We start from the raw sequence: 8,837 nt of genomic DNA, 5'->3' as shown, positions 1-8,837 counted from the left end.
TGGTGATTATATTTTATCAGGTACTATGTATCAGTGTTCATATTGTATCAGGCACAATATGTTGATGTTTATATTTTATCAAGTACTATGTGCCAGTGTTCATTATCTTATCAGTGGTTGAGATACAACATTTGTTGCGAACTCTCCACAACTCGTATAAGCAAAGCTATCCTGAGTATCCAAGGTTAATTTACTATAGTTCTCCAGGCTAAACTAAGTGATGAAATCATCTTGAGATGAAAGAGTATTTGAATGGAAATTTTTATCATGAATTGAATATGGCTATTCTAGTTACTATGTTACTTTTATGTATGTGATGATCATGGTGTGATAATGTACTAACCAAGTTGGTTATGACATGAATTGTGTGAGGTGGAAAGAGTTACTATGTTTACATGTTAATTTCAATATTAGTTAAGATATGAATTTTTAGGTATGTTGTGTTTATTTTTATACAAACTTACTAAGCTTTGAGTAAGCTTACCTTTGTTTTGTTTTTCTTCCTTCTAGATTTTGTGCTATCAATTGGATCATTTTTGGAGTTCACAATATCCACGAACCTTTCGGTAGAGTTTTGAACATTTTGGTCAGTTATAAGTGGCATGTGAATAAGTGTTAATAGTTATATATGTGTTTGAGATTGAACATATGTTTGATACATTTTGAATGTGAAAATAGGTATATGTAAGGAAGTACTAATGTTGTTTTTGGTTGGTATGTTACATTAAAGGGCATATATGTTTTGATCAATATGGTAAAGTTTTCTAGATAAGTTTTAGAATCTAGAAATGGTGAATGTAAATGTATGGATAACAAGGTATGTTATAAGTGAATGGTTGATTTTAATCTTGTTGTAATGTGGTTCCAATTGTGGCATATTGGTTAGTACCTTAACATGTTTGAATAGGTATATGGATGACTATAAGTATTGGTATATGTTTGGAATTGGTTGGAAATAGGTAACTTGTTTTAAAAGGAGCTTTATGATGTGCACGGTTTGTATGATCCTATAAAATTCTATTTTTTTATTCCCTTAATATTTTACTTTTTATTTAATTTACTCCCTGGACTCAAGATAAGCATAGTTTTCTATTCCTTGCTTCGGATTGAAATTCAATTTCATATATCTCATTAGGTACCTAATACTTTCTATTTCTAACATACTTTCATGAAAATTTTCACATTTTTTCAATTTGGTCCCTAATATAACAAAGTTAACAAATAAGCCAAATTAACTTTATAATTTAATACCTTTCATATTATAAGCTTAAAATCTACCAATTTAAAGCCGAAGTCTTCAAGAAATCAACAATGAAAACTTTTTAAACTTTAACAGTTTCACAAATTGGTACATGGGTGATCACTCTAAAAAATAAAGTTATTTTCAACACTTTTTAACATATAAATTATGCAAATTCTGGGTAGTTGATAACACTTCTTGTAGTTTTATTTATAATTCCTTTATAAAAATTCAACACTATGAAAATGTGTTATTTTAACCAATTTTATGCTAAACACATTGTTTTTCATCTTTCTAAGGAAATAAATGATCTTGATGGAAAAAGAAAGTAGAAGTTCACTACCTTAGGATGATTGGTTGCCCTAACGATACTTATCGGGCCTCAGAATTTATCTTAACCCAACTACATAGTGAATCAAAAATCATGGACTACCCACTAATGGAGGAAAAGGCCCAAACCATCCACTTAAGGGCCCAAACCGTCCACATCCAAAAGAACTTTTTTTTCACCTTCCTCAACCATGTTCCCTGAAACAAGGTACAACCACGAGGAAATGAAAGGGATGACACAAAAAAGGGAGGAAATCAAGGGACAACACCACATACATGGAGAAAATTAGGGGATTTCATGTCAAAAATAGTAAAGGGACGTTGAGACTAGATAGTATAAATAAGGGCAAGCATTTGAGAAGAAGGGAGATAAATTTTGAGACACACCATTCTTAAGAGAAATATTCGACACAAGAAAAGGAAGAAAACACTATATTTTTTAGAGTAGCAAGAGAAGTAGAAACTTGAGAGCATCAAGGTAAGATTAACACCCAAAAGAGGAGAGCCACCGTGAGAAGCAAGTAAATAACAGTTGCATAAAATGCCCTGCATTCAATTGTTATATCTTCTTATTATGCACTAGTCGTGGATAACCCACTCGACATTTCTTCTCTCTCTTCTTCCATCATTACTTTTCTTTTAGAGTTGACGAATATGATTGCAACTTACGTTTTTTATTTAATGGTTATGGCTTAATTTTGTTTTTGCTAGAATAATTATGACTATTTGACATATGTGTTCTTGATTTTATGTTAGGAATGTTTTGTGCAAATGAATATTACATTCATTTAAGTTGAATTAATGTTAATACTTATAAATGTATGGCCAAAATTGGTAAGTAAATGAATTAAATATTTAATCTAAGAAGATGCAATAGGTAATAGACAAAAGACTTAAAATGGTACATGTCATGCTGATATCGAGAGATGATTGCTACATGCATAAACTGTATGAAATGCCCGAGAGGGTGACCTTAAGGTTAGTTTGATATAGATATATGCAAAGTAACTAAGAGACATAAATAAGACTTCAAACAGAGCCTATGATTTTAAGAGTTGGTTTAATGAATTTTCATATTGCCACGATTTATCATAACATTTTATAACATAATTGTCAATGATCACTAGTTAAAGAAAAGTAATTGTTCTAACATATTCATATAATTATTGTTAAATCTTGTGTTACAGTTTCCTGCTGTTATTATCTTTTGTATTGTGTTTTTTTTTTGTTTGCATCTTTAGTATACTTAGTGCTAAATTTCTTACCCCACATTAATATTTTTAATTGTCATATGCCAAGTTGTTAAGAATTAATTCCACAAATAAATTGCATATACAATCCCCCGTGGAGACGATAACTCGTATACTTACTACTTAGTACTTGTCACAACTGTGTACATTTGCACATATTTGAAAATCGCTCGTAAAGTTTTTGAAGTCATTGCCTGGGACTGTGTTTTAGACATTATTTTTGAAATTCAAAATTTGAAATTTGGTTTAAATCCTTTTCTTTTTGTTTAAGCTTTCTTTATTGTGCTTTTTTTCAAGTACCAATAGTTTATGAACATAGACTGAATCATTGATCTATTTCCTCTTAACCCTAAGATTGAATGCACCTTCAAATAGAGAAAAAGGCAATGAGTTGTCAAAACACAAGCTATAGAAATGGATCCTAAAAAACAAAATAATAATCAAGGAGCTATTTACAATGTTCATAATTCGGTCATTGTTCCTGATGATAAAGGTCATGCCATCCACCAGTATGGCATGCCTTTATTCAATGAACTCAATCCGAAATTTGTGATACCCAAAATTGAAGCCCTTTAGTTTGAATTGGAGCCAGTTATGCTCCAAATGATGCAAACAATGGACCAATTTAGTGGAATGCCTACCGAAGATCCAGATTTGCACCTTTACTTATTCATGGAAGTGAGTAATGCATTAAAGCTAGCCAGAATGACTGAAAACGCTTTGAGATTGAAGTTATTCCCATACTTATTGAGAGATAGAGCATGACCATGGTTTAATTCCTAACCGATTTATTCGGTATCAACATGGCAAGAATTGGTTAAATCATTTTTGATGAAGTATTTTCCATCAAGAAAAAATGTCAAGCTAAGAAATTAAATCACTATATTCAACAACTTGACAAAGAATTTCTTTTTGAGGCTTGGGATCGATTTAAGAAATTATTATGAAAGTGCCCTCAACATGGTATTCCTTACAGTATTCAGTTGGAGACTTTTTACAATGGTCTCAATACACATACAATAATGGTGGTAGACGCTTTGGCCAATGGAGCTCTTCTTTCAAAATTGTACAATGAAGCTTGTAAAATCTTTGAAAGGATTTCTAGCAACAACTATCAGTGGCTGACTAATTGAGCAGCCATAGGAAGAAGAGTGGCCAGAGTTCATAAAGTCAATACACTTCCTACTAAGTACCTTACTGCTAATGGTTTTAATGCTGACATGACAAGTCAGCAGTCGAGCCAGTTTGAAAACATCTCATGTGTTTATTATGGAGATAATCATGTGTTTTAGAACTGCCCATCAAATCTAGAATCTATCTACTATGTGGGAAACCAAAATCAAAATAGGAATGATCCAGGTCCACAATCAAATTACTAGAACCCTTCATGGCAAAATCTACCGATATAATCGTTGGATAGTGTGATAGGTCTCCAACGAGCTTTCAAACTAATCGAGCTTCCTATGATCTATAAAACATAGGAAAGAAAAATGACGTAAGCACATAATGCTTAGCAAGTTTGTAAATCATAAAAATAGCTTACCATTTCAAAGCATAATCATAAAAATAGACATGAATCAATCCAACATAGTTTCAGACAAGCCTAAGCATCATCAACAACACAAGTTAATGATTAAACACATAACTTAACAATACCATCACATGATAAAGTATAGTACATGAGCTTAACATCACTTAAATCATACTTCTCATAAAAATAAGTATTCATACTTTGATCATTAACATTTCATACCTTTTCATGAGCTCTTTATTTAGCTTTTGGTACACTTACCGTTCTTTCCCTTTTCATGCCCGCTGAACCACTTAGAATAATATCAGATACGCGTAAAGCTCACACAAAGTGTGCTAAACACATGGTTGAAACCACTCCTTTCCTTTCCTTTAAATGGATGGTCACTCGAGCCATAAATGAGTCTACTCACACAAGATGACTGTTGAAATGTAGCTACACAATGCCACTCACACAAGTTGATGAGTATCCATAACAAATGCCAGAACTCAGCCATTGGTAGGACATTTAGGACCAACACCCGAAACATGGTAACCTTAATGACATATCATTTGTTTCCTATATATTCCTAGGGTTCAAACGGGGCTCGATAGTCATCGTAACATCATTGTATTTCCATTGTGACACGATATGATGCACAACATAATAGCATTTAAATCGAATACATTAAAACACTATTTAAACATATGAACTTGCCTCTATCACAAAAATGATGAAATAGGATCAACTAATCCGATACTTTATCTTTCCCTCGATCTAGATCCATACGAGGCTTAACTTCATCTAAAAAAGAAAATTCAATCCATTCAATATTCATCCTATTCAATTCAGTCCAAAATACATACTTTTAGAAATTTACACTTTTACCCCTAATGTTTTTAACTTCTTTACAATTTAGTCCTTAATCCTGTAAATTGAAATTCATGCAATATCATCCACATACTAAGCTAGTCGAATTAAATATAATCCCATAGCAACTCATACAAACCATTATTTCACAATTTCACCATGTATTTTACACATTTTACAAATAAATCCCTAATTGACATTTTCAACAAAAATCAATTTACAAAAGTTGTTTATTAACAACAAAGATTCATTTTCTTCCATCAAACATAAAAACTCACATGCACACATTCATGGAAAAACCCTAACCTTTTAACAGTTTTACAAATTAGTCCCTGGGCTAGTTAGATTAAGCTACAACAACTTCAAAAACATAGAAATCATTAAAAACAAGACCGAGATTCACTTAAATGCAAGGATAGATTATGGATGAATGGAAGAACCCTAAAAATGGCTTTCCTTCTTTTAAATTTTGGTGGAACAAATCAAGGTTGAAGATGATACAATCTTTTACTTATTTTAAATATGATATATTTATTTAATTACTTATTTAACCTTTTGTTTTTAAATTCAAATTTACTTAATTAATGTCCATATTTGTCCACTCAATATAAAAATGGTCTAATTACCACATAAATCCCTTAAATATTTAATTTCATAGACATTTGGTACCTTTAACTTATAAAACTCTAATTTTGCAGTTTTTACGATTTAGTCCTTTTCACCAAATTAAGCATGCATATGATAAAATTTCTTAATGAATTTTTTATACGACCTTGGTAAAAATCTGTAGACATTAAAATAATAACAAAATAAATATTCTTACATTAGATTTGTGGTCTCAAAACTACTATTCTGATTTCATTGAAAACGGGCTTTTATAAGTTGTTTCTTAGTCTTTTGGGGGAAACTGATTCTTGCATGGAGGTATGCAAGTGAAATGATGCTCAACACTAGTTAATTTCGCATTGTATGTTAGTTTGGGTACATGTATCACTATTTTATTTATCTCAAGTATTTTATGTTAAATAAATTATGAAATGAATACTAAGTTAGTGAGTATGTATAGATTCCACCATAAAATATTTTAAATTCCCTTAGAAAAATCTAAGTATGCATAAGGGTTTAGTCTTTAGAATTGATTTGATAATTTCCTTAAGGCGAAATCCTAGGAAGCATAGTGATTTTAAAATGATTTAAGAAAACTTTCTTGGGTTGTTTGAGCTTTCCAAGCCCACTTTATCGATTATCATCCCTTGAAAGCCCAATTTGATCTATATGGCCAATTTTTTTTTAATTGAACCATGAATTAAGTAGTTTTCCTTAAAATAATTTTCTCGACCTTCTGTACCACCAAATCTTAACCTTGTTTGTCTTAGATATGTTTTGAGAATAAGTTTGGGGGAGTTTAGAGGGGAACATGCTCAAAAAGTTATTTCTTCAAGCAGTTATAGAATTAAAAGAGAGAGAGAGAGAGAGAGAGAGAGAGAGAAAGTTATGAGCATTTGAGTCAGATCTTTCTGGGAAAACATCCCATTTAGAGGTAAATTATGTCAATAATATGATATCCAAGGCAAGCTGAGTTTAAGGTTGTTAAGCCAAAAAATGTCAATCCCAATCCACATCTTAAACCTAGCCCTATTACAACCCTGTAAAGACCTATTGATTTAAACTGCTAAGCTGACTACATTAGTTGAGATGAATTATTAAATTCAACATATGAAGACCTATATTAAACCTAAGGAATGATGCTTAGTTTTTAATCTAGAGAATTAAAAAATTAAGTGGAGGAAAATAAAATGCATATTCATTAAAAAAACATTTAAATTGTGATTTTAATAACATTTTGATATTTGAGTAAATATAGATAATAATTGTCAACAAGTTACTTATCTATAAAATTAATTTGAGGGCACGATTCTGCTAATGCATGACTACATGAGGAATACTTGGTTTGATAGGTTTTTAGCATTTTTCATCACTCAAGATGAGTAATGATTTAAGTTTGGGGGTGTGATAACTCTAAAATATAAAGTTATTTTCAACACTTTTTAATATATAAATTATGAAAATTATTGGTAGTTGATAACACTTCTTGTCGTTTTTATTTATAATTCTATTATATAAATTTGATAGTTTGAAAATGTGTTATTTTAACTAATTTTATGTTAAACACATTGTTTTTTATCTTTCTGAGGAAATAAATGGTCTTAGTGGAAAAAGACAGCAAAAGTTCACTGCCTTGGGATGATTTCTTGCCCCAAATATACTTATTGGGCCTCATAATTTATCTTAACCCAACTACAGAGTGAATAAAAAATCATGGACAACCCACGAAGGGAGGAAAAGGCCCAAACTGTCCACCTAAGGGCAAAACCATCCAAAAGACCTTTTCTTCACCTTCCTCAACCATGTTCCTTGAATCAAGGAACCATGAGGAAATCAAGGGGACAACACAAGAATGGGAGGAAATCAAGGGACGACACGACATACATGGAGAAAATCAAGGGATTTCATGCCAAAAATAGCAAAGGGATGTTGTGTAACAACCCGTTTTTGGGTCAAATAGGAACAGTGGTTTTGGGACCACAAATTTGAAGTAGAAATATTTATTTTATTGTTTCTTTAAGGTCCACAACATGATAGAACAATTTTGTGAAAATTTCGTTAAGAAATTTTATCGATGGAGTACTTAATTTGGCTAGAAGGACTTAATTGCAACAGGTGCAAAACTTGATTTCCCTCAGCAAAAGGTGATTAATTGCTATGAAAATTTAAATTGGAGGTCCTTAAATGGTAATTAGACCATTATACTAATAATGGACAAAAACGGACATGGTTAAGTATGTTTTTAATGTTTTTCATTAAGGGCATTTTAGTAAATTGGTTATTAAATGGACTAATAAGTAAAGAAAGGCAAAATTTTCTCCATCTTCTTCCTCCATAGCCAAAAATTTTGAGAAGACATAGCTATGGTTTTTGGCTAAGCTTTTAAGCTCAATTGTAAGTTCGTTCTTGTCCCGTTTTAACGATTTTTACATTTTTGAGATCGTTGTAACTTGATTTAGCTATTTCAAGGACTAATTTGAAAGAAAATCAAAGTCTAAAATTTTACCCATGTTGGATGTGCATGTATATTGATTTTTGATGGTAGAAAATGCATGTTTGTTTTTTGTTAAATGACTTTTGCAAAGTGATTTTCGATAAAAAAGTTAAATAGGGACTTATTTGTAAAAGTCTATAAAATGTGTAGAAAAGTGTGAATAAATGAAAAATGTGAGCTGTTATGAGTACTAGTAAAGTCTAGCTAGGCTTAGGTTGTGATGAAATTGAATGAAATTCATTTTACGAGCCTAGGGACTAAAATGCAAAATGTCAAAAGTTTAGGGAAAAAATGTAATTTTTGCCATAGTGTGTTTTTGGGATGAATTGAATAATGTGATGATTAAATAAGTTATATTTGATATTATAGATCAAGAAAAACGAAGTTCGAGTTTAGACCGGGGAAATAACAAGGTTGTGGACTAAATTGAACTAATAGCCGTTTTTGTAACCAAGGTAAGTTCGTATGCTAAATTAGCTTTAATATAATTGTATTTAAATGTTTTAATATTGCATGAACTATATGATTGACTATGTC

At 31.1% G+C, this 8,837-nt stretch overlaps 1 long non-coding RNA gene and 1 other non-coding gene across 2 annotated transcripts; one reads left to right on the top strand and one right to left on the bottom strand.

The window, feature by feature from the left end:
- Positions 1-1,927: 1,927 nt before the first annotated feature.
- On the top strand, positions 1,928-7,704 carry LOC128291553 (uncharacterized). Its single transcript, XR_008281396.1, has 2 exons — positions 1,928-2,048; positions 7,505-7,704. It is a non-coding gene; the product is annotated as an uncharacterized LOC128291553 (long non-coding RNA).
- Positions 3,682-3,787, bottom strand: LOC128292450 (small nucleolar RNA R71). Its single transcript, XR_008282435.1, has one exon. It is a non-coding gene; the product is annotated as a small nucleolar RNA R71 (small nucleolar RNA).
- Positions 7,705-8,837: the final 1,133 nt, after the last annotated feature.

This window comes from Gossypium arboreum, chromosome 4, assembly GCF_025698485.1.
Source record: "Gossypium arboreum isolate Shixiya-1 chromosome 4, ASM2569848v2, whole genome shotgun sequence".
Lineage (NCBI taxonomy): Eukaryota > Viridiplantae > Streptophyta > Magnoliopsida > Malvales > Malvaceae > Gossypium > Gossypium arboreum.
The sequence above is the reverse complement of the archived record's forward strand: the minus strand, read 5'-3'. Positions and strand labels throughout refer to the sequence as shown.